This window comes from Salvelinus namaycush, chromosome 39 (assembly GCF_016432855.1).
Source record: "Salvelinus namaycush isolate Seneca chromosome 39, SaNama_1.0, whole genome shotgun sequence".
NCBI classification, from domain to species: Eukaryota; Metazoa; Chordata; class Actinopteri; order Salmoniformes; family Salmonidae; genus Salvelinus; species Salvelinus namaycush.
In genome coordinates this window covers 2634676-2662106 of record NC_052345.1, presented here as the reverse complement: position 1 = coordinate 2662106, position 27431 = coordinate 2634676, and the positions used below count along the sequence as shown (strand labels likewise).

Here is a 27431-nt window from a genome sequence, read left to right as displayed (position 1 = left end):
TGTTTCCCTGGTTTCCTCTATGTCAAATCTCCACCATGCATTTATAACCTCATGATACTACAGCAGTGTTTCCCTGGTTTCCTCTGTGTCATATCTCCACCATGCATTTATAACCTCATGATACTACAGCAGTGTTTCCCTGGTTTCCTCTATGTCATACCTCCACCATGCATTTATAACCTCATGATACTACAGCAGTGTTTCCCTGGTTTCCTCTATCTCATATCTCCACCATGCATTTATAACCTCATGATACTACAGCAGTATTTCCCTGGTTTCCTCTATGTCATATCTCCATCATGCATTTATAACCTCATGATACTACAGCAGTGTTTCCCTGGTTTCCTCTATGTCATATCTCCACCATGCATTTATAATCTCATGATACTACAGCAGTGTTTCCCTGGTTTCCTCTGTCATATCTCCACCATGCATTTATAATCTCATGATACTACAGCAGTGTTTCCCTGGTTTCCTCTATGTCATATCTCCACCATGCATTTATAATCTCAAGATACTACAGCAGTGTTTCCCTGGTTTCCTCTATGTCATATCTCCACCATGCATTTATAACCTCATGATACTACAGCAGTGTTTCCCTGGTTTCCTCTATGTCATATCTCCACCATGCATTTATAATCTCAAGATACTACAGCAGTGTTTCCCTGGTTTCCTCTATGTCATATCTCCACCATGCATTTATAATCTCAAGATACTACAGCAGTGTTTCCCTGGTTTCCTCTGTCATATCTCCACCATGCATTTATAACCTCATGATACTACAGCAGTGTTTCCCTGGTTTCCTCTATGTCATACCTCCACCATGCATTTATAACCTCATGATACTACAGCAGTGTTTCCCTGGTTTCCTCTATCTCATATCTCCACCATGCATTTATAACCTCATGATACTACAGCAGTATTTCCCTGGTTTCCTCTGTCATATCTCCATCATGCATTTATAACCTCATGATACTACAGCAGTGTTTCCCTGGTTTCCTCTATCTCATATCTCCACCATGCATTTATAACCTCATGATACTACTGCAGTGTTTCCCTGGTTTCCTCTATGTCATATCTCCACCATGCATTTATAACCTCATGATACTACAGCAGTGTTTCCCTGGTTTCCTCTATGTCATATCTACACCATGCATTTATAATCTCATGATACTACAGCAGTGTTTCCCTGGTTTCCTCTATGTCATATCTCCACCATGCATTTATAATCTCATGATACTACAGCAGTGTTTCCCTGGTTTCCTCTATGTCATATCTCCACCATGCATTTATAATCTCATGATACTACAGCAGTGTTTCCCTGGTTTCCTCTATGTCATATCTCCACTAAGCATTTATAATCTCAAGATACTACAGCAGTGTTTCCCTGGTTTCCTCTATGTCATATCTCCACCATGCATTTATAATCTCATGATACTACATCAGTGTTTCCCTGGTTTCCTCTATGTCATATCTCCACCATGCATTTATAACCTCATGATACTACAGCAGTGTTTCCCTGGTTTCCTCTATGTCATATCTCCTCCATGCATTTATAATCTCATGATACTGCAGCAGTGTTTCCCTGGGTTCCTCTATGTCAAATCTCCACCATGCATTTATAACCTCATGATACTACAGCAGTGTTTCCCTGGTTTCCTCTATGTCATATCTCCACCATGCATTTATAATCTTATGATACTACAGCAGTGTTTCCCTGGTTTCCTCTATGTCATATCTCCACCATGCATTTATAACCTCATGATACTACAGCAGTGTTTCCCTGGTTTCCTCTATGTCATATCTCCATCATGCATTTATAACCTCATGATACTACAGCAGTGTTTCCCTGGTTTCCTCTATGTCATATCTCCACCATGCATTTATAATCTCATGATACTACAGCAGTGTTTCCCTGGTTTCCTCTGTGTCATATCTCCACCATGCATTTATAACCTCATGATACTACAGCAGTGTTTCCCTGGTTTCCTCTGTGTCATATCTCCACCATGCATTTATAACCTCATGATACTACAGCAGTGTTTCCCTGGTTTCCTCTATGTCATACCTCCACCATGCATTTATAATCTCATGATACTACAGCATTGTTTCCCTGGTTTCCTCTATCTCATATCTCCACCATGCATTTATAACCTCATGATACTACTGCAGTGTTTCCCTGGTTTCCTCTATGTCATATCTCCACCATGCATTTATAACCTCATGATACTACAGCAGTGTTTCCCTGGTTTCCTCTATGTCATATCTACACCATGCATTTATAATCTCATGATACTACAGCAGTGTTTCCCTGGTTTCCTCTATGTCATATCTCCACCATGCATTTATAATCTCATGATACTACAGCAGTGTTTCCCTGGTTTCCTCTATGTCATATCTCCACCATGCATTTATAATCTCATGATACTACAGCAGTGTTTCCCTGGTTTCCTCTATGTCATATCTCCACTAAGCATTTATAATCTCAAGATACTACAGCAGTGTTTCCCTGGTTTCCTCTATGTCATATCTCCACCATGCATTTATAATCTCATGATACTACATCAGTGTTTCCCTGGTTTCCTCTATGTCATATCTCCACCATGCATTTATAACCTCATGATACTACAGCAGTGTTTCCCTGGTTTCCTCTATGTCATATCTCCTCCATGCATTTATAATCTCATGATACTGCAGCAGTGTTTCCCTGGGTTCCTCTATGTCAAATCTCCACCATGCATTTATAACCTCATGATACTACAGCAGTGTTTCCCTGGTTTCCTCTATGTCATATCTCCACCATGCATTTATAATCTTATGATACTACAGCAGTGTTTCCCTGGTTTCCTCTATGTCATATCTCCACCATGCATTTATAACCTCATGATACTACAGCAGTGTTTCCCTGGTTTCCTCTATGTCATATCTCCATCATGCATTTATAACCTCATGATACTACAGCAGTGTTTCCCTGGTTTCCTCTATGTCATATCTCCACCATGCATTTATAATCTCATGATACTACAGCAGTGTTTCCCTGGTTTCCTCTGTGTCATATCTCCACCATGCATTTATAACCTCATGATACTACAGCAGTGTTTCCCTGGTTTCCTCTGTGTCATATCTCCACCATGCATTTATAACCTCATGATACTACAGCAGTGTTTCCCTGGTTTCCTCTATGTCATACCTCCACCATGCATTTATAATCTCATGATACTACAGCATTGTTTCCCTGGTTTCCTCTATCTCATATCTCCACCATGCATTTATAACCTCATGATACTACAGCAGTATTTCCCTGGTTTCCTCTATGTCATATCTCCATCATGCATTTATAACCTCATGATACTACAGCAGTGTTTCCCTGGTTTCCTCTATGTCATATCTCCACCATGCATTTATAATCTCATGATACTACAGCAGTGTTTCCCTGGTTTCCTCTATCTCATATCTCCACCATGCATTTATAACCTCATGATACTACTGCAGTGTTTCCCTGGTTTCCTCTATGTCATATCTCCACCATGCATTTATAACCTCATGATACTACAGCAGTGTTTCCCTGGTTTCCTCTGTCATATCTCCACCATGCATTTATAATCTCATGATACTACAGCAGTGTTTCCCTGGTTTCCTCTATGTCATATCTCCACCATGCATTTATAATCTCAAGATACTACAGCAGTGTTTCCCTGGTTTCCTCTATGTCATATCTCCACCATGCATTTATAACCTCATGATACTACAGCAGTGTTTCCCTGGTCTCCTCTATGTCATATCTCCACCATGCATTTATAACCTCATGATACTACAGCAGTGTTTCCCTGGTTTCCTCTATGTCATATCTCCACCATGCATTTATAATCTCATGATACTACAGCAGTGTTTCCCTGGTTTCCTCTATCTCATATCTCCACCATGCATTTATAACCTCATGATACTACTGCAGTGTTTCCCTGGTTTCCTCTATGTCATATCTCCACCATGCATTTATAATCTCATGATACTACAGCAGTGTTTCCCTGGTTTCCTCTATGTCATATCTCCACCATGCATTTATAATCTCATGATACTACAGCAGTGTTTCCCTGGTTTCCTCTATGTCATATCTCCACCATGCATTTATAACCTCATGATACTACAGCAGTGTTTCCCTGGTTTCCTCTATGTCATATCTCCTCCATGCATTTATAATCTCATGATACTACATCAGTGTTTCCCTGGTTTCCTCTATGTCATATCTCCACCATGCATTTATAACCTCATGATACTACAGCAGTGTTTCCCTGGTTTCCTCTATGTCATATCTCCTCCATGCATTTATAATCTCATGATACTGCAGCAGTGTTTCCCTGGGTTCCTCTATGTCAAATCTCCACTAAGCATTTATAATCTGAAGATACTACAGCAGTGTTTCCCTGGTTTCCTCTATGTCATATCTCCACCATGCATTTATAATCTCATGATACTACATCAGTGTTTCCCTGGTTTCCTCTATGTCATATCTCCACCATGCATTTATAACCTCATGATACTACAGCAGTGTTTCCCTGGTTTCCTCTATGTCATATCTCCTCCATGCATTTATAATCTCATGATACTGCAGCAGTGTTTCCCTGGGTTCCTCTATGTCAAATCTCCACCATGCATTTATAATCTTATGATACTACAGCAGTGTTTCCCTGGTTTCCTCTATGTCATATCTCCACCATGCATTTATAACCTCATGATACTACAGCAGTGTTTCCCTGGTTTCCTCTATGTCATATCTCCATCATGCATTTATAACCTCATGATACTACAGCAGTGTTTCCCTGGTTTCCTCTATGTCATATCTCCACCATGCATTTATAATCTCATGATACTACAGCAGTGTTTCCCTGGTTTCCTCTGTGTCATATCTCCACCATGCATTTATAACCTCATGATACTACTGCAGTGTTTCCCTGGTTTCCTCTATGTCATACCTCCACCATGCATTTATAACCTCATGATACTACAGCAGTGTTTCCCTGGTTTCCTCTATCTCATATCTCCACCATGCATTTATAACCTCATGATACTACAGCAGTATTTCCCTGGTTTCCTCTATGTCATATCTCCATCATGCATTTATAACCTCATGATACTACAGCAGTGTTTCCCTGGTTTCCTCTATGTCATATCTCCACCATGCATTTATAATCTCATGATACTACAGCAGTGTTTCCCTGGTTTCCTCTATCTCATATCTCCACCATGCATTTATAACCTCATGATACTACTGCAGTGTTTCCCTGGTTTCCTCTATGTCATATCTCCACCATGCATTTATAACCTCATGATACTACAGCAGTGTTTCCCTGGTTTCCTCTATGTCGTATCTCCACCATGCATTTATAATCTCATGATACTACAGCAGTGTTTCCCTGGTTTCCTCTATGTCATATCTCCACCATGCATTTATAATCTCAAGATACTACAGCAGTGTTTCCCTGGTTTCCTCTATGTCATATCTCCACCATGCATTTATAACCTCATGATACTACAGCAGTGTTTCCCTGGTTTCCTCTATGTCATATCTCCACCATGCATTTATAATCTCAAGATACTACAGCAGTGTTTCCCTGGTTTCCTCTATGTCATATCTCCACCATGCATTTATAATCTCAAGATACTACAGCAGTGTTTCCCTGGTTTCCTCTGTCATATCTCCACCATGCATTTATAACCTCATGATACTACAGCAGTGTTTCCCTTTGTTCCTCTATGTCATATCTCCACCATGCATTTATAATCTCATGATACTACAGCAGTGTTTCCCTGGGTTCCTCTATGTCATATCTCCACCATGCATTTATAATCTCATGATACTACAGCAGTGTTTCCCTGGTTTCCTCTATGTCATATCTCCACCATGCATTTATAACCTCATGATACTACAGCAGTGTTTCCCTGGGTTCCTCTATGTCATATCTCCACCATGCATTTATAACCTCATGATACTACAGCAGTGTTTCCCTGGTTTCCTCTATGTCATATCTCCACCATGCATTTATAATCTCATGATACTACAGCAGTGTTTCCCTGGTTTCCTCTATGTCATATCTCCACCATGCATTTATAACCTCATGATACTACTGCAGTGTTTCCCTGGTTTCCTCTATGTCATATCTCCACCATGCATTTATAACCTCATGATACTACAGCAGTGTTTCCCTGGTTTCCTCTATGTCATATCTCCACCATGCATTTATAACCTCATGATACTACAGCAGTGTTTCCCTGGTTTCCTCTATGTCATATCTCCACCATGCATTTATAATCTCATGATACTACAGCAGTGTTTCCCTGGTTTCCTCTATGTCATATCTCCACCATGCATTTATAATCTCATGATACTACAGCAGTGTTTCCCTGGTTTCCTCTATGTCATATCTCCACCATGCATTTATAACCTCAAGATCCTGCAGCAGTGTTTCCCTGGGTTCCTGTGGTGGGGGTGGTGGCTGTCCTGACTGCTGTAGCTCTTCTAGTCACCATCTACTGCTATATGAAGAGGTGAGCCAGCCATTTACATCTACTGTATTAGTAACTTCCACTAGAGGTCAGTAGAGAGCAGAACTCACTCTGTCCCTCATTGCAGGAGATCTACAGGAGGAAGTGATGCCACAGCAGACACACAGGTAATAATGTAAACAACCAAAGTTATTTCAATCCCAATACCACAGACATAGACAGTAAGCAAATTAATTCATGTATTTGTGTTTTATGCAGTATTGAGTGTTTGTGTTTCTGTCTCTCTCCACAGAGTGTCCATCCTGACCCCAACAGTGACATGTACACGGCTCTGAACATGAAGACCAGGTCACCAGAGTATGACACCCTGGCAGTAAGTCGCTTATAATGCAGTTTGTGTGTTTGTGTGTCCGTGTACATAAAAATGTTATAGGGAGTGGTTTGTAAAGTTCTCATTCAATGTGTCTTCTTTCAGAATGTGAGGGACTTCGCAGTGACACACACAGCCCCTCAAATAGATGATGAGCCCTCCATTTATGAGAAATGAAGAGAACCACCACAGAACCTGGACTGAAGAGAACCACAACATAACCTGGACTGAAGAGAACGACCACAGAACCTGGACTGAAGAGAACCACCACAGAACCTGTACTGAAGAGAACCACAACAGAACGTAGACTGAAGAGAACCACCATAGAACCTGGACTGAACAGAACCACCACATTACCTGGACTGAAGTGAACCACCACAGAACTTGGATTGAAGAGAACCACCATAGAACCTGGACTGAAGAAAACCACCACATAACTTGGACTGAAGAGAACCACCACAGAAACTGGACTGAAGAGAACCACAACAGAACCTGGACTGAAGAGCAACAGCATCAAACCAAAGCTAGGCCTCACAATGCTATTCTCTTACTATCATAATGCTTTATAGTCTAGAAGGTTTGAGACAATGAGCTTTAACTTCTGAGTGAATGCTGGAATTTAGATTGTTCTCCTAATGATAAATACAGTATGTGCATTACCGTTCAAAAGTTTGAGGTCACTTAAAATGTCCTTGGTTTTGAAAGTAAAGCAAAGAATATTGTCTATTAAAATAGCATCAAATTGATCAGAAATACAGTGTAAACATTAACGTTAATGTTGTAAATGACTATTGTAGCTGGAAATGGCAGATTTTTTTATGGAATATCTACATAGGTGTACAGAGGCCCATTATCAGCAACCGTCACTCCTGTGTTCCAATGGCACGTTGTGTTAGCTAATCCAAGTTTATCATTTTACAAGGCTAATTAATCATTAGAAAACCATACTGCAATTATGTTAGCACAGCTGAAAACTGTTGTCTGATTAAAGAAGCAATAAAACTGGCCTTCTTTAGACTCGTTGAGTATCTGGAGCATCAGCATTTGTGGGTTTCGTTTACAGGCACAAAATGTCAACTTATCTGTTTACTATCTATAGATTGTATTGCTTATCTTTTTTTATGGGATTTTGCCAATTCCAGATTTTTTTAACATATAAAGTTTTGGCTTGTCTTAGTGACACAAAAATTAATAACATGGACAGGGGCTTTTAAATATTTTTAGCTCTCGAGTTGCTCCTGATGTGTTTAAAGATGTTTTACTTTGCACTGCTGTCAGTCGTTATTGGTCGTTTTATAATTTATATTATGTAATACCATATTGTTCAGCGTCATGATATTGCTTGTTTTATTATCAAATTATTAATTATTACGTATTTTAGATACATTGAATATATGTTGTAAATTAGCTCAAAGGTAGACAATATATAGACAACAAATAAATTGATTGTTTGACTAACATGCATTGATTCATAACTAAATCCATTCTGCTCGTTTCTTGTATTTCTGCCTATTGGACACATGATGGAACCATTGAACCACATAACCATGAGTGGCTAGGGGCACGCACACACACACACACATACATACATACATATACATACATACATACATACATACATACATACATACATACATACATACATACATACATACATACATACATGTCTAGACCTTGCCAGATTCTTTCCCAGTAGTTCAGACAATGTATGGATTTGTTCTTGTGAATGCCTATGTCTGTATGGGTATGTTGCTCCCTAGACTACTGAAGGAGTACTCTAATGTAAGTGGTCCAACAGATTTACTAGGTGGTAAAGATCTGGATGGACTATTTCTACTTTGATCTCATTTCTTGTATTTCTTTGGGAATGGTTTGTACTCCTAATGGTGTCTGGAGCTCTACCCCTCTGCCCTATCAGACGCTCAGAAGTCCATCCAGCTCGCCCCTGATTGGCCAAAGGGATACTTCCTCAAGGGGAGTGCACTGATAGGGTTAAAGGTCAGTGTCTGAGCACTCTACTGTGAAAGTGGAAATTGCTGACAGTGTGTGTGTGTCTGTCGGTGAAATCTGACTCAATCTCTTCTCCCTCATCTTATCTTCCCCTCTTTTCCCCCTGCTTTCTCTCACTTCATCTCCCCTCTCTCCCCCATCCTCTCTCCCTCCCCTCACGCACCCCTCCTCCCATCCCTCCCATCTTCTCTCTCCAGCAGTATGGTGAGGCAGAAAGGGCCATGGATTAGGTGTTAAAGCTGGATCAGGACTGAGATGAGTCCTCTACTGAGGTCTTCAACTGCAAGGTCCTGCAGATCATGGTGAGGGGAGACAGGGGCCCCGTGTGGCTCAGTTGGTAGAGCATGGCGCTTGCAACGCCAGGGTTGTGGGTTCGATTCCCACGGGGGCAACAAAAAAAAAAGTATGAATGTATGTACTTGTAAGTCGCTCTGGATAAGAGCGTCTGCTAAATGACTTAAATGTAAATGTGATGGAGTTGGTGCTAGTAGAGTTGGAAAACTCAATGTGTCTGAAGCTGAGGTTTGGTTTTCTGTCTATCTCTCTCTCTTTCTCATGTAGGACCTGGGTTTTGAGGAAGTGCAGAGATCGTTGCTGCTGGAGAAGTTTACCACAATGCAGGCAGCACTCGGCTCCCCTCTCAGGACTCCAGTGGTGGACCTCTCCTCCCCTCAGGACTCCAGTGGTGGACCTCTCATCCCTCTCAGGACTCCAGTGGTGGACCTCTCATCCCTCTCAGGACTCCAGTGGTGGACCTCTCCTCCCTCTCAGGACTCCAGTGGTGGACATCTCCTCCCCTCAGGACTCCAGTGGTGGAACTCTCCTCCCCCTCATGACTCCAGTGGTGGACCTCTCCTCCCCTCAGGACTCCAGTGGTGGACCTCTCCTCCCTCTCAGAACTCCAGTGGTGGACCTCTCATCCCTCTCAGGACTCCAGTGGTGGACCTCTCCTCCTCTCGGGACTCCAGTGGTGGACCTCTCCTCCTCTCAGGACTCCAGTGGTGGACCTCTCCTCCCTCTCGGGACTCCAGTGGTGGACCTCTCCTCCTCTCAGGACCAGTGGTGGACCTCTCCTCCCCTCAGGACTCCAGTGGTGGACCTCTCCTCCCCTCAGGACTCCAGTGGTGAACATCTCCTCCCCCTCAGGACTCCAGTGGTGGACCTTTCCTCCCCCTCAGCACTCCAGTGGTGGACCTCTCCTCCCCCCCAGGACTCCAGTGGTGGACCTCTCCTCCCCTCAGGACTCCAGTGGTGGACCTCTCCTCCCCTCAGGACTCCAGTGGTGGACCTCTCTCTCGGGACTCCAGTGGTGGACCTCTCCTCTCTCTCGGGACTCCAGTGGTGGACCTCTCCTCCCCTCAGGACTCCAGTGGTGGACCTCTCCTCCCCTCAGGACTCCAGTGGTGGACCTCTCCTCCCTCTCGGGACTCCAGTGGTGGACTTCTCCTCCCTCTCAGGACTCCAGTGGTGGACCTCTCCTCCCTCTCGGGACACCAGTGGTGGACCTCTCCTCCCCTCAGGACTCCAGTGGTGGAACTCTCCTTCCCTCAGGACTCCAGTGGTGGATCTCTCCTCCCCTCAGGACTCCAGTGGTGGACCTCTCCTCCCCTTAGGACTCCAGTGGTGGACCTCTCATCCCCTCAGGACTCCAGTGGTGGACCACTCCTCCTCTCAGGACTCCAGTGGTGGACCTCTCCTCCCCCTCAGGACTCCAGTGGTGGACCTCTCCTTCTCTCATGACTCCAGTGGTGGAACTCTCCTCCCCCTCAGGACTCCAGTGGTGGAACTCTCCTCTCCCTCAGGACTCCAGTGGTGGACCTCTCCTCCTCCCATGACTCCAGTGGTGGAACTCTCCTCCCCTCAGCACTCCAGTGGTGGAACTCTCCTCCCCTCAGGACTCCGGTGGTGGACCTCTCCTCCCCCTCAGGACTCTACTGGGTGTGTATGTTTAACTCTGGGTATCATACCTGGGTTGTTAGTGTGACTCTAGACCATGCTAACCCACTGAGCTAAAGTCTAGGTATTAGCTCCTATTTGCGTATGTCGTGTCTTTGACTATGCCAGATTAATTGCTATGACATGCTATTCTATAAAATAATTTCTCCGTAATTAATATTACCTGATTGAACTAATCATGTAAATATGAATTAACTAGAGAGGGACACCACGAAAGAATATTTATAGAGCTGTTATCTTTCGAATAAACTGTTAAAGATTTAGTAATATTTTACTAAATAGCAGTCACATTAATCGTCATTTTATTCAGTCTCATCTGAAAGTTGTAAGTCCTTGATTATCTGCAAGAATCCTGGCTAACAAGTTGAATCAGCAATACAAAATTGGGTTTAATTATTTATTTACTAAATACCTAACTAATCACACAGAAACACACATACACAATTAAATCATAACTTGATCACAAATTACGTCATACAGAAAAACGTCCCTAGCGGGCAGAATCGATATGACAGCTTGTTACACAAAGGGAAGGGCTGAGTCCTAGTGAAAGAGCGGGAGACTTGAACATAGGCGAGCTGTACTATCGTAAATACAGTATCTTATGCATTCTAAATTACCGCCCATTCGAAGAGGAAAATGCAATGAATATTTACTCTGAGCTGCGCTTCAGTAGGTTGGTGGTAGATGGACCGTGTCGCCAACCCGAGTCCTCTGTCCTTTGAAGAATGTCTCTGGTAGTCACGGGATAACGTTGTGTGTATTAGACGGGATACTTGGACTGTCCTTCCGAACCTGCGTTTAGCTGTTGCTAACTCAAAGGCTAGGAGATATCACTTCTGTAGTGAATACGAGTTCAAAGTTCATACCATTCACAATCAAAGTCCATGCTGATGTTGGCTTCATCTATAGTTATTATCTGAACCATTCTGACACTGGATCGTCATCCTAGCGTACCCGGAACAGCAAGTTATATTCTTGTTCGTGGCTTTTATAGTGGAGGGAGAGGGGTGTGTCTGAAAAGTTTCTAACCCCTGCCTCTTCACAGGGGCGGACCACTGTGAGCAGAGGAAAACTTATGAAAGCACAGATCTCTCATTTGGAAGCTAAAATCACATTTCACCTCTTCACAAATAATGTCATATTCAAACATTTGAATTAAACAACAATTCCATGTGAATCCGATACCTCTGACAGTTAGACTTTCCACAGTAGAGTTTATGTCATTCTATCATTGATGAGAATGTGTCAGAGGGCAACCGAACTGACATAATATACCTTAAGTACCCCCGCATATGTTCAGTTGGTCGAATTACCAGACTATAGTTAATTTCCCCCAACTTCTGATGTTACCCAGAATCTCTATGTTAACCAAGGGGTTTTCTTATGTCACATCAGTTATAGTAGGGAGAGAGAAAAAAGGGGAAAGAGGTATTTATGACTGTCATAAACCTACCCCTACTGCCAATGTCCTGACAGTCCCCCCATGTTGGGTTCAATCTTTTTTATTTTATTTTTTATTTTTATTTTTTTATTTTTTTTTAAGGGGTGGATCAGCTTAATATTGCGGAAAGAATGTTGCTTCCAATGTAATTGTCTGCATCATTTCCAATCCCCCATATTTTTTTGGGTAAATATATATATCCATACACGTATGCATACATATACACATATATACATACACATACCTATATAGACATACATACTTTTTTAAAGAGTATACCTTTATTATTATTCCCCGCAAACCCTACCACCGATCCCCCAATTGGAGTAAACTGATAAACATTTCTGTTTTTACCTTCAATTTATACATCTTATACACATTTTACAGACACAGTCTACTTTATAATAGTTCTCTCTTGTTTGTTCTTAGTCCTTCCTCTATTTCTGTTGTCCATCCAGTTTGATTTCCACTTGTAACTGTGCTATTTCACAAAGGCTCCGCACCTATACACATTTCACAGATCCCGTATGCCCTACATTGTTTATCTTGTTATTAGTCCCACCCTTCAGCTCCACTCAACCCTTCCCATCTATCTTCCAACATCATCCATTTCGGATTTTTATTTGCCATATATTTTTCAACTGTGCTGTGATGCTTCACAAAAGATTTGAATCTTCCTATTCTCATAGCTTCCACGGATTGTAAATTAAAAATAAACATTTTTGCTAAAATAATTATTATATTATTGATTGATTGACTATGGCTTTTCAAATCCCCCAGTATTGCTATCTGTAGCGTTAGTTCTACGCAAATGTTGCAATTCTTCAACCATTCCTGGACCTGTGACCAAAAACGAGCTACATACGGACAATACCAAAATAAATGATCTAATGACTCTGCCTCCTCACAGCAGAATCTGCAGAGCTGGGAAGATTGTATCCCCCATATATATAACATTCTATTAGTTGCAAGAATTTTGTACAATAATTTAAATTGAAAAATTCGAAGTTTTGAATCTGGCGTTGTTTTGCGTATCAATTCATAAACCATGTGCCATGGAATGGGTACATCGAAAATCTCTTCCCAACTATTTTGCAATTTATATGGCACAGCTGTCAGTTTTTTGGTCCTTAAATTAAATTGGTATATGTTTTTATTTATCACACTTTTCTTTAACCATTTATGTTCTTTAATATAGGGCCGACATACAAGTTCCTTACTTTTTTCCCCTTCTACTTGCCTCTTCCATTTTTGTGGTAATGCTGCAATTAATTGGTTGTAATTTTGGGTAGAGCAGACATTTCCATATGTCTGTGTTAGCTGCATGTGTGACATTACTCCACCAGTCCTATTTATGATATCATTCACAAAAATTATACCTTTTTTAAACATTTCTTCGATAAATACAGTTTTTTTTATCAATTACTATATTTGAATTTAACCACAATATTTGTTGTACTATTTGTTCCGTCCTTTCAGGTGGATTAAACTGAAATTGCAACCAACTTTCTAAGGCTTGTTTAAAAAATAAAGATATTTTGGAGATTATTTCCTTTTCAAACAACCGAAAGTGAGCAGGTGTAATCTGAATAAAGGGAAAAAGGCCCTTCTTGAACATAGGATGAGACATTCGTACCAATCTACTAGAGAACCAGTTTGGATTTAAGTATAACTTTTGTATGACTGATGCCTTTAGTGAGAGGTCTAATGCTTTAATATTTAATAATTTCTGCCCTCCGAATTCATATTCGTTATATAAATAGGCCCTTTTAATTTTATCTGGCTTGCCGTTCCAAATAAAATTGAATATTTTTTGTTCATATAATTTAAAAAGCAGGTCACTAGGTGTAGGCAAAACCATAAGCAAATAGGTAAACTGTGATGATTAAAGAGTTAATCAGGGTGATTTTCCCACAAATAGACAGGTATTTTCCTTTCCATGGTAGCAAGATCTTATCTATTTTTGCTAACTTTCTATAAAAATTTATTGGAGTGAGATCATTTCTTTCTTTTGGGATTTGTATACCGAGTATGTCTACATCTCCGTCAGACCATTTAATTGGTAAACTACATGGCAATGTAAAATGTGTATTTTTTAGTGATCCAATACGTAATATGGTACATTTATCATAATTTGGTTTTAATCCAGAGAGGATAGCAAATGTATCTAGATCCTCTAAGAGGCCGTGGAGAGACTCTAGTTGTGGTTTTAAAAGAAAACATGAATCATCAGCGTACAATGACACCTTAGTTTTTAGGCCCTGGATTTCTAATCCCTTAATATTAATGTTTGATCTAATTTTAACAGCTAACATTTCGATGGCAATAATAAATAGATATGCCGATAGTGGACAACCTTGTTTTACTCCTCTAGATAGTTTAAAACTTTCTGAGATGTAGCCATTATTTACTATTTTACACCTAGGGTTACTATACATAATTTTAACCCATTTTATAAGAGATTCCCCAAAATTGAAATATTCTAGGCATTTATATATAAACTCCAGTCGTACTTTATCAAAAGCCTTTTCAAAATCAGCTATGAAAACCAGGCCTGGTGTCCCGGATATTTCATAGTGTTCTATTGTTTCCAGTACTTGCCTTATATTATCTCCAATGTATCGTCCATGTAAAAAACCTGTCTGATTAGGATGAATAATATCTGACAAAACTTTTTTTATTCTATGCGCCAAGCATTTTGCTAGGATTTTTGCATCACAACACTGAAGTGTAAGAGGTCTCCAATTTTTTAAATGGACTGGATCTTTATATATACCACTTGGGTCCTGTTTCAGTGTTGGGTTCAATCTTACGATTAACCTGCATGTTGCAAACCAACATACAAATGACCGTGGGTTGTCCTGGTTGTGGACCATCGTTGTGGTCGACCCGGGTAGGGTTTCTGCGAATGAAGAAGTCTGCTCCAGGGCTGGAAAGCAGATGTCCAGTTGGTGATCGCTGTTGCAGTCCCCCCTCTGGTGTGGTCGACCCGGGTAGGGTGTCTGCAAATGAAGAAGTCTGCTCCAGGGCTGGACAGCAGATGTCCAGTTGGTGATCGCTGTTGCAGTCCCCCCTCTGGTGTGGTCGACCCGGGTAGGGTGTCTGCAAATGAAGAAGTCTGCTCCATGGCTGGACAGCAGATGTCCAGTTGGTGATCGCTGTTGCAGTCCCCCCTCTGGTGTGGTCGACCCGGGTAGGGTGTCTGCAAATGAAGAAGTCTGCTCCATGGCTGGGCAGCGGAGGTCCGGATTGGGATCGCCGTTCCGGACCCGTTGTCTGGTCGTCCAGACTGGAAGATCTGGGCAGTAACTTAGGCAGATGTTAACAATGCACACACACTCATGAAATATATCATTACATTTCCTCCCAAATGAGCGGCGTTGTGGCACTAACTGATGGTTGTATGGGGAAGTTGTTTATGGCTATCACTTTCTACATGCCGAAGAAAATGAAACAAAATGAAATGAAAGCATAAACAAAACAAAATATAGTTATGCCACCTTAACCATCTAATTGGACTGTATTCTATCTACGTCCATGGTCTTGGCAAAATGACCCTATCATGGCATTGTCTAATGTCATATCTAGGGCTCTTCTAATTTGCGGGGTGTTGGTTAAGGTACTATCCTAAGTTGATAACTATGTGATACGTCTACAGCTGTAAGACACTAGTTTTGGGCAGTCTACAGGGATGACCTATGGACTTCTGAGAAGAAAACTGGTGAGTGCTGTAGCTGTAGAGTTCAAAATAAAATAAATGTAAAATCAAAATAAATGTTAAACTTTACTAAGGCTGGTATTTTGCTCGGACCCTTAAGTGATCCTAGCATAAATCCTAATTGGATGTTCCGTTGTACATGTGCGTTTATGCTTATGCAAGCACACATGCCAAGGGAAGGAAACCAAGTATTCTGGCAGATTACAACTTGTTCAGAATGAGTCTGACGTAGTCAGGTAATTTTCAGGTCAATGCCTGGAGGTCAGTCAGAATTGGTGTCGAGGGAGTCTGTAATGGTTTTACTACCAGTCACTGTCTTCCACTATTGTAGTGGCAGTAGGTATGAAGAAATATACTTCATAGCTATGTTATCCACGGAGGAGCTAACCTCATGACAGAAGTACTGTAAGTATTAGACCAGTCGTACGTGGTGTGATCGTGGTTCCTGACTTCTAATAACTTTTTTCTCCTGTACGGAGGATTCTATTTTCTCTCGCTCTTGCTCACATTCTCATTCTCATTCTCAGTCCACTGGACTTCCTTTACGACCAGTGTGGTACACCTCAGTACTATCTTAGATGTGTTCTAAGAGGCCCCTAGACAGGGATTATGTCTGCTCCTCACTGTTCTCAAAGGGGAGTTTACAACTAGATTTGATTTATGCTCTGGCAGCCTCGTACGGTGTTGTCCGTAGTCTCGACCCCCCCACCGGCCTTGATAAGGCTCATCATGGGTCTGGGCTACTATTCCCCCCCTTTGTGTCTCGGGACCCCCCCACCAGCATGTGGTGTTGGTATCCGAGGCGCAAACGAAAGGTTCGGACCCTATGTACGAGTTGTCAGTGGCCGCGTTATTATGAGAATGGCTGCAACCTTTCAACCAAATCTCCTGGTGTTTGTGCTTCAACACCCTCAGTGGCTGTCGAGGTCTGTCAGTCATCACCGCGTCCGCGCGTGGCAACCTCTTCAGTACCTGTGAACTGAGACGAGGATATCGGTCTGTGATATCGCAAAGTGTTTCACCAGTGGGAATCATCGGGTCAGTTGCTGGACTGACGCCATTAGTGTCGTTGTAAGGGTTGACAGTCCCCAACAAAGCGGAAGGTGTATCATCGGAAGAAGAGTATACTCTGCGCATCAATGTTTTTCTTGCTGAGACGGCCGCAGTGCTTGCGGAAATGTCTGAAGGGCAAGAGGAATTCATCTCAACTACCGTATTGCACGACTGCACGGAGAAGGGAAGTTGTTTATTAACAGAGACAGCTGGCTCGAAATCCTGAAAAGAATGGTCAATCAGGTTGGCAGATGGAATGTGTTGAGATATCGTAATATCCCCTTGGATCTGATTCTGCACCAACAGGTTTTTAAACGTCTTTTTCCCAAGGGGTGCTTTCGACAGATACCCCTCGTGAATGACTGCGTTGCAGCTAGCGTTAGGGAAAGACAGTGTGGTCGGTGGAGAAGGCACGGTAGCCTGTGACCATACCTGGTTGGTTTTCCAATCCATCAATGGGAGTAACCGATCCATCAAGTCTGCTCCAATTAGCAGTTTCGAGGCTAGTGACATACACAGGGTGGACGAGCGATATTGTCGCACCCGAATCAATTAGCGCATGACAAGTTAAGCAGTCCTCCAGGACTGTTTCCAGGTATGGTCGTTTCGATTCGTGTTTAGTGGACATGTTCCCCACAAAGTGGAGTGGTCTTTCGCAACAACGTGATGTGTCAATTCTGTTCAAGGTGGAAGCAGATTGAATTTTACGATTTTGAGTGGGCTTGGCTTTAACGAAGCATTTGACCTTTTTCTTCGCAACCTTTGTATCAGAGTTTATAGACGAAGCCCGTGGGCTTGTTTCTTGGTCAATCGGGCCCTGGATAGGGTCTCGAGTGAAAGCAGGAGGGATTTGAATTTTAACGTCCTTGCTATGGGTGTTAATTCCTGCGGACCTGGAGTCCGGTAATTCCCTGTCTAGTCCTTGTGACTTATCTTTTACCCTTTTCTCAAATGTTTCTCGCTTTAGTTCTTCACCTAGTGGAACTTCTGGAGAACATTGGTCTACGTTTTGATCATCCTTCAACCCTTTGTTACCCTTGTGCTCTGACACTTTGTATGGGTTGGGTGCAGGAACGTAGTGAACAGGTCGATTGTAGCGGTAGTCGTTTTGATGGCGACGTGCTTTACGGTTATTTCGACCGCGGAGGTTATTGGAATCATGGTTTCGTGGTAGAAACTGTTGTTGTGCGTCATCTCTTAACGCTCCAATACCTGATAATGCACCCTCTGACTGGAGTGAGTGCTCCTGGTCAAACTTCAAAACCGAGTGGTCAGGGCTCTTGGCGTTGCGAGCTTTTGATGCCTCAAAAGCTGTGCTTGCAAGCTCTCTGAGTTGTAAGATAGGCAAGCCAATGTGGGCTGCAGTGCCCAAGTAGGTAATGAAGGTGGGATACATGTTCGACAGGAACATTTGTTTAACTTCTTATGGCTGCAGGGGGCGTATTGAAAAACTGGAAAATATGTGCCCATTTTCAAACGGCCTCTTAATCAATTTTTGCTCTTACAATATGCATATTATTACTACTATTGGATAGAAAACAGTCTCTAGTTTCTAAAAACGTTTGAATTATTTCTCTAAGTGGAACAGAACTATTTTTACAGCCCATTTCCTATCCGGAAGTGAGATTTCCAACATCGATGTCTCTCTTCAAGACCTTGTCTATAAAAGGGCATGTCACTTAGGACTGTAGAAACACGTCATACGCCTTCCCCTGGGTGTCATGCGGAAGTGAGAGCAGAAAGGACTTGAATATCTCGTCCAGGGTTTGAACACAACCTCTTGGAGTGAGACTTGCGCACTTTATTTTTTTTTTCTGGGCGCGAAGTAGGACCTGTACTTGGCTCCTGGAAAACGCTCGTTAAAGGTGAATATGACCTCCGGCTTCGATTTTATTTGATACATGTCACAATATCATCCTAAAGTATGTTTTTTCAATATAGTTTAATTATATTATTGAAATTTATTCTGGACTTTAGACGTGATGCGACGCAAGAATTTTGTCAAGATGGAGAGGTTAGCGTCGCACTGCCAGTGTGCTTGCTAATTCAAGAGGGAAATCGTTCGTTCTGGATCGAAATAAAGACGTTTCTGAACAAAGGACCCCTTGGAGAACATTCTGATGGAAGATCAACAAAGATAAGGACCCAATTTGGGATGCTTTTTCATATATCTGTCGAACTGTGCTATGCTACCGTTTGACTAGAATCAATGCTGCTGTGTGCTAGCTAATGTAGTAAGCTAATATAACGATATATTGTGTTTTCGCTGTAAAACACTTAGAAAATCGGAAATATTAGCTCTATTCACAAGATCTTTGTCTTTCATTAGCTATCCACCATATATTTTTCTGAAATGTTTTATGATGTGTAATTAGTAGTTGACGTTGGTGTCTGTATTTTCTCTGGCTACTCCCGTGCGATTTCTGACTGTACCTATGATGGTAGCAGTAATATAAAACTGATTTATAGCTAAAATATGCACATTTTTTGAACAAAACATAGATTTATTGTGTAACATGTTATAGGACTGTCATCTGAGGTAGTTTTTTCTAGGTTATTTAGGTTGGTTCTAGGTTAGTTAGGTTGGCTTGTGCATGCTACTTGCATCCTACTTGTGCTGTGAAAAATGTCTGTCCTCTTTTTTATTTGGTGGTGAGCTAACATAAATATATGTGGTGTTTTCTCTGTAAAACATTTAAAAAATCGGACATGTTGGCTGGATTGACAAGATGTTTATCTTTCAAATGCTGTATTGGACTTGTTAATGTGTGAAAGTTAAATATTTAAAAAAAATAGATTTTGAATTTCGCGCCCTGCACTTGAAGTGGCTGTTGTCATATTGATCCCGACTTAGGGCTTGCAGCCCAAACAGGTTAAATGGTAACAGGTCTTCCATGCCTGTTTCAGTGAGTAGGCCAAAGTAAGCTGAACGAAGCCTATGATAGTAAGCTTGTGGGTGTTCATTCCGAGCTTGTTTGACCGTGTTAGCCAGTGAGCTATCGTGTTTGCGAGTTGCAGAACCACTGAATTCTAATTTCAAAGCTGTGGCAAGTTTAGCGTAGTCATTTAGCACGTGTTGCTGTTGTAGGCGAATGAACCTTGTCACGTGTCTATTCGACGTTCGCTTCAACAGGTAAACCCTGTCAGAACCCGTAGCGTTCGGGTAGCCATCCAACGCGTCCTCTATGTCAGCTAGGAACGTCTCAGTATCATTTGGCTGACCTGGAATGGGGTCAAAGGTGGGGAAATACTTGACGAGTTTGTCAAGGTATTCCGCGTCAAGCGGGCGGAGAGGGTGGGCTTTATCCTGTGGGGAAAGTGGGGCCAAAAGGCCAAGAGGAGAAGCCAAGCTTTGGCTTTGTTGGCCAAGAGGCGCCATATTACTCGGTGCCGAATGGCCAAACGGAGAAGACTGGGGGACACCTGACGGAGGCAATGTCTGAAACCTATCGTCTTCACTCCTTTGAGTACCGGGCTCCGGTTGCTTGGATGGATAGTCACGCTGTAGAGCGTGACCCTTCTGGACTTCCTCCAGATGGTACCTAAGGGTGGTATTCTGCTGCATTGAAGAGTCCACTTGAGCGCTTAGAGTACTGATTTTGGACACGTGAGTGTCGCGCTTGCTCAAACTTATCTGTCATGGTTTGCAAATAGAGGTCTTGAGTACGGAGCGAGAGATTCAGTGATGAGATTTCTTCCTCTTGCTTAGAAATCAAGATTTCCATCTTCATCACCCGAGTTCTCTCATCATTCATTTGTTCAGCGACTTCAATGAGTTCTGCTGATTTGTCATCCAACTTCGTCATTGTGTTCATAAACTGATCGTCTTTGGTCTGCAGAATTTTGAGTAGAACCGTGTTACTCTGAGTAACGTTCAATAAAACTGCCTGCATGTTATCAAATTGCGCGCTCCTATTTGTAGATAACTCAACAGATTTATCTAGTTTGGAGTGGACTACCTCGTATTTAGTTTTGGCTAATTCGAGTTGTTCCTGGAGACAACGATTGTGTTGAAGAGTTTGTGCTCGTTCATCGTCATAAGTATTTGCAATTACTTTCAATTGTTCAGATTTCAAACGCAGTTCCTCGACTAGCAGAATGTTTTCATTTCCTGCTTGTCAATAGTGGCTCAGTTCTCTCCGCCTGTACCCCAATGCTAGCCATGACTGGCACGTGCTTCAGCTGTGCACGGTGGTATTGAACCGATGCCACATTCTTATGGCGATACATTAGTGCAAAAGTGGGGAGAACCGTCACAAAGCCTGTGTTTGATGGTTGATTTTGGAGAGCGTTCGCAATTTCGGCTGTTTTTTCACTAATGGCATAATTAGGGTTGGTATCGCTGCTGAGGTCAGAGATCAATCCTTTTATGGGTGGAGGTTCACTACTTAGCGGAGGAGTGGTGATCACCTCCTTTGATAGCTTGCACATTATTAGAAAAGTTTAGAGGAAAAATTTTCCCTAAATTTATTCAAAGTTTGGGTTTGGAATTAATTGGAAGATGCAAAGACAAGTTTAATCTATTTATAGATGTTGACGAACTACCAGTACTGTACCAGTAATGTGGAAGTTGGACGTGAATTAATTTACAAAAACAAATTGAATTAATTAATCAATGCCAATGATTAATCCTACCTGTGTAGGCTATCTGGGTATTAAACTTTAATTAACCTGAGAAGTGCTTAATATGAGAAGTTTAAAAGTGTCTCATTTGATTGGAAGAACATTAAATTATGTTCAACAATTTGACTTATGAAATTGAATGAGACGATAATCCATACAATCTCTGTTGATTGGATATCATAAGTGTGGTCAGTAGACCAAATGTTGGGCACATTCCACACTGTGGCACTTCTCCCTAAGGCCGAAACCACATGGGATTCCCGCTGGGGCGGGGATTCTGTCAGTACTGGAATACTGAATGGGTTTTGAAAAACCCAAATTTTACTGATTAATCAATTTAATGATAAATCAAACCTGTATAGGCAATTTGTGAATTAAACTTTAATTAACCTGAGAAGTTGCTTCATCTAGATTAGTTTGGAAAAAGTTTGCAATGTCTTAGAGAACTCAACAATTTGGATATTATTTAAAATATCCATTTCAGAATGTAAATGGCCAGATTTACACTTATTAGTTCAATTGGATAAGACATTGATATTCGTCTGGATATCATAAGTAATGACTTGAGTGTGACCTGAATAATTCTTCATGAACGAATATACTGGGCCCACTTCAGCGGTCACTGACTTCACACGCTGAAATAAAACGGAACTACCCGGTGCGGGACTTCTGTTCCGCTAGGCGGAGGAATTCCAGCGTGGCACCAGGAAGAAAAAAAAAATGCTATTTTCCCTGTTAGCTTTAGCACCTCGTGCCAGCTAACCCTCCTTTGATCCTGAAAATGTAGCACGTAGGATTCCCTTGGCAGGGAAAAGGTTTTACTAATAACGTATTATGTTCAAACCCTTTTCGGCGTTTTTTGACGATGTTTTAACCGGAACACGCGGCAAACATGAAATGCCCCGTGGTCTCTTCGCGTTGAATCGCGAGAGAGAGAGAGATAATTATCGCTGGTCGCGCTATATCTCCTGAATTTCAATCGGCTGGCTCTTTGTCCTCGCTCGAGAAATTAATAATGACCTGCCCTACCAGCGTATGAAACGCGCCAGGCAGAAATAGCCCTGCGTTTGGCCAAACGCACTATTTCTCAGATTTCTATAATTAGCTTTCTCAGCCTCATACAAGAAATGTATTCGCTTACGTTATCCACTGACTATGTCAGAGAACAGCGCGGGGCGGGGGAATCTTCAGCACACACAACCAAAAATGCTTGTCTATCACTCCAAAAATGTGTATAATAAACTTGGTATATTATGTAATCTGCTTTTCAATTTTATCCAGGCTGAATCAAAATGAAAGCCTCATTCTATCTTAGACTCCTCACAGGGGGCACCAATATGTCGTGTCTTTGACTATGCCAGATTAATTGCTATGACATGCTATTCTATAAAATAATTTCTCCGTAATTAATATTACCTGATTGAACTAATCATGTAAATATGAATTAACTAGAGAGGGACACCACGAAATAATATTTATAGAGCTGTTATCTTTCGAATAAACTGTTAAAGATTTAGTAATATTTTACTAAATAGCAGTCACATTAATCGTCATTTTATTCAGTCTCATCTGAAAGTTGTAAGTCCTTGATTATCTGCAAGAATCCTGGCTAACAAGTTGAATCAGCAATACAAAATTGGGTTTAATTATTTATTTACTAAATACCTAACTAATCACACAGAAACACACATACACAATTAAATCATAACTTGATCACAAATTACGTCATACAGAAAAACGTCCCTAGCGGGCAGAATCGATATGACAGCTTGTTACACAAAGGGAAGGGCTGAGTCCTAGTGAAAGAGCGGGAGACTTGAACATAGGCGAGCTGTACTATCGTAAATACAGTATCTTATGCATTCTAAATTACCGCCCATTCGAAGAGGAAAATGCAATGAATATTTACTCTGAGCTGCGCTTCAGTAGGTTGGTGGTAGATGGACCGTGTCGCCAACCCGAGTCCTCTGTCCTTTGAAGAATGTCTCTGGTAGTCACGGGATAACGTTGTGTGTATTAGACGGGATACTTGGACTGTCCTTCCGAACCTGCGTTTAGCTGTTGCTAACTCAAAGGCTAGGAGATATCACTTCTGTAGTGAATACGAGTTCAAAGTTCATACCATTCACAATCAAAGTCCATGCTGATGTTGGCTTCATCTATAGTTATTATCTGAACCATTCTGACACTGGATCGTCATCCTAGCGTACCCGGAACAGCAAGTTATATTCTTGTTCGTGGCTTTTATAGTGGAGGGAGAGGGGTGTGTCTGAAAAGTTTCTAACCCCTGCCTCTTCACAGGGGCGGACCACTGTGAGCAGAGGAAAACTTATGAAAGCACAGATCTCTCATTTGGAAGCTAAAATCACATTTCACCTCTTCACAAATAATGTCATATTCAAACATTTGAATTAAACAACAATTCCATGTGAATCCGATACCTCTGACAGTTAGACTTTCCACAGTAGAGTTTATGTCATTCTATCATTGATGAGAATGTGTCAGAGGGCAACCGAACTGACATAATATACCTTAAGTACCCCCGCATATGTTCAGTTGGTCGAATTACCAGAATATAGTTCATTTCCCCCAACTTCTGATGTTACCCAGAATCTCTATGTTAACCAAGGGGTTTTCTTATGTCACATCAGTTATAGTAGGGAGAGAGAAAAAAGGGGAAAGAGGTATTTATGACTGTCATAAACCTACCCCCACTGCCAACGTCATGACACGTACATGAATCTCCAGATCTAAGACAAGGTTATCTCATCATTACAGACCAGCTTAATTCACTGAAATCACACCCAGTCTGTTGTTTAGTTGTTCCACATCTAAATTATACATCATGTAATGTGTGTATACATCCTTACAGTTATAGGTTCTATAGACTGTCCCAAATAGCACACTATTGCTATATTCCTATACCCTATGGCCCTGTTCAAAAGTAGTGCACTATGTAGGGAATAGTGTGCCATTTAGGGATAATTCATAATGTTGGGTTGTTATAATGTTGCTATAATGGATGTGTTTTGACCGTGGTCCCCTTCTTCCCTTCTACATTCTGTACTGTAGATGAGGGGAGATAGAGAGTATCAGAGTTCTACATTCGAATTCTACGTTCTGTACTGTAGGTGAGGGGAGATAGAGAGTATCAGTGTTATTCATTCTAATTCTACGTTCTGTACAGTAGGTGTGGGGAGATAGAATTAGAATGTAGAACTCTGATACTCTCTTTCTCCCTGCACCTACAGTACAGAACATAGAATTAGAATGTAGAACTCTGATACTCTCTATTGTAGGTGAGGGGAGATAGAGAGTATCAGAGTTCTACATTCTAATTCTACGTTCTGTACTGTAGGTGTGGGGAGAGTATCAGAATTCTATACGAGAGATTATGTGCCTTTGTCAACTTCAAGAATGCCATCAGAGAGATGATGTGCCTTTGTCAACTTCAAGAATGCCAACAGAGAGATTATGTGCCTTTGTCAACTTCAAGAATGCCAACATGGCCACTTGCACCTTGGAGAGGCTAAAGGTGAGAGGTGGGATGCAGCTACATGCTGTCACATGCTATCAACTATGTGAGTTGTGCTCTCAATTATTTAGCTTGAACTTTAGGAGTTTGAACTTTTGGGACTATGCTATTTGGTTCCATCGTACTTTTGGGGCCATGCTGTTGTTTCCATTGCATTTTTGGGACTATGAAATTGGTTCCATTGTACGTTTAGGACTTTGCTATTGATTATATTGTACTTTTGGGACCATGCTATTGGTTACATTGTACTTTTAGGACACTATTTATTTAACCTTAATTTAACCAGGCAAGTCAATTAACGACAAATTATTATTTACAATGGTGGCCTGGCAAGAGGCAAAAGGCCTCCTGTGGGGACGGGGAATAAAAAAAAGAAGTATGACTAAACGAACAACACAGACAAAGGACCCTGGCAACAGCACAAATACAACAACAAAATAATGGTGGTTGTGTGTGTGTTTGTATGTGTGTGTGCAGGCTTGTGTGGTGTAAAACAACAGGCTTCCTTACATGAGGCAATGCAAACTAGTGACATGGGGTGACAACTAGAAACAGCCACAGTACATGTCTCAATAAACTGTTCACATATTTGTCCTTTGAACTCCTCCAGACACCAGGTACTGGAGTTTTAGGTTGGCTTGGAGGGAAATTCAAGATCAGGGGGCTGAATAATGAAAGGATCTTTTTCCATGTTTTTCCATGTTTGGTTTACATTTACAAATATTAGTATAAAACAAGATTGAGATCTGAGTTTGTATGTGTTCTCATTTCATGCTAGAAGAGAGGATATATAAAATGGCAGTTTTCCTTATTAAATGGTCTTCTGAATAAGAATGTACCAGGGTTTGAGCCTGCGTGTTGCTACTGATGTCCACCTGACAGCACTGTAGAGATCACAATGGTGAGTTAGACGTCTCTGCATATAACACAGAGTCAAGAGCCTTCAGTGGAGAGCTTGAGTCTTGCACATAAATACTGTCATCATTGTCCAACACAGAGAGAAAAGTACAACGATTCAACTCCTTTCTGGCAGCAAAGGAAAAACAAGCTTTGTGCCGGTAATACAACCAAATATAATGTAATTGGTTCCATTGTACTTTTGGGACAATGTTATTAAGTCCATTGTCCTTTTGGGAGTATGACATTATTTCCATTGTACTTTTGGGACCTTGCTATTGGTCCCATTGCATGTATTTCGACTGTGCCTGCTGTTTGTCCTCCTGTCCAGGGGTGGAGCTGGAGAGCACCAAGCTGGTGATCAGGTTCCCGGACCGCTAGATGCAGAAAACCCCTCCCTCTCCTCAGAGGACCAACCCTATAGGCCTTAACATCTCCTCAGCCTCCCAGTACGCCTCCACAGGGTAAGGACAACCTTCTGTTGGTCAAAACGTCAACTATCATTTATAAACATATATAAGCATTTATAATGTGTTAATTATGAGTTATTCTAAAGTGTTACCAATCAACTCATATCAACCTTTGACATTTACAAAATGACAGACAAATGACAGAAGGTGGGGGCAGGAGCACCGGTATTTGTGTTTTCATACTGTTTGTCTCGCTCTCTTATTTTACCAGATAAGTTGACTGAGAGCACATTCTGATTTACAGCAACAACTAATAGTTACAGGGGGGAGGAGAGGGGATGAATGAGCCAATTGGAAGCTGGGAATGATTAGGTGGCATGGGAATTTTAGCCAGGACACAGGGGTTAACACCACTACTCTTACGGTAAGTGGCATGAGATCTTTAATGACCACAGAGAGTCAGGACACCTGTTTAACGTTCCATCCAAAAGACCACAACCACACAGGGCATTTGAGATATCGTTTGTTAGACCTGAGGAAAGAAGTCCTCCTACCAGCCCTCCAACATCACTTCCAGCAGCGTCCTGTTCTCCCATCCAGGGACCAACCCTGTTTAGCTTCAGAGGCAAGCCAGCAGTGGGAGGCAGGGTGGTATGCTGCTGGCAAACAGAAGCCTGACCAGAGAAGAAGAGACAGGAAACCATGGCAACCCTAACAACACTGACCACCATGGCCACCATGCACCGTCCGGATATGACAGAGGGAGGAAGAGGAGAATGAATACAAAGATTGAAGAAGAGGAGGAGGGACTGTGTCCCTACTTTAAAAGGGAACAGGAGGCTTGGATAGAATGGGGGTGTTGGGGGGTGTCACCCCTTTTGTAGTCCTCTGGCACACAGCACAGACAGCATACT

The 27431-nt window shown here is 41.8% G+C and overlaps 1 long non-coding RNA gene and 1 pseudogene across 1 annotated transcript; both read left to right on the top strand.

Annotated features, from left to right (window-relative positions):
• Positions 1-26488, top strand: part of LOC120032457 — a 103784-nt pseudogene extending 77296 nt beyond the window's left edge.
• On the top strand, positions 6440-7648 carry LOC120033040. The gene is made up of 4 exons (XR_005473895.1): positions 6440-6543; positions 6629-6668; positions 6794-6874; positions 6977-7648. It is a non-coding gene; the product is annotated as an uncharacterized LOC120033040 (long non-coding RNA).
• Positions 26489-27431: the final 943 nt, after the last annotated feature.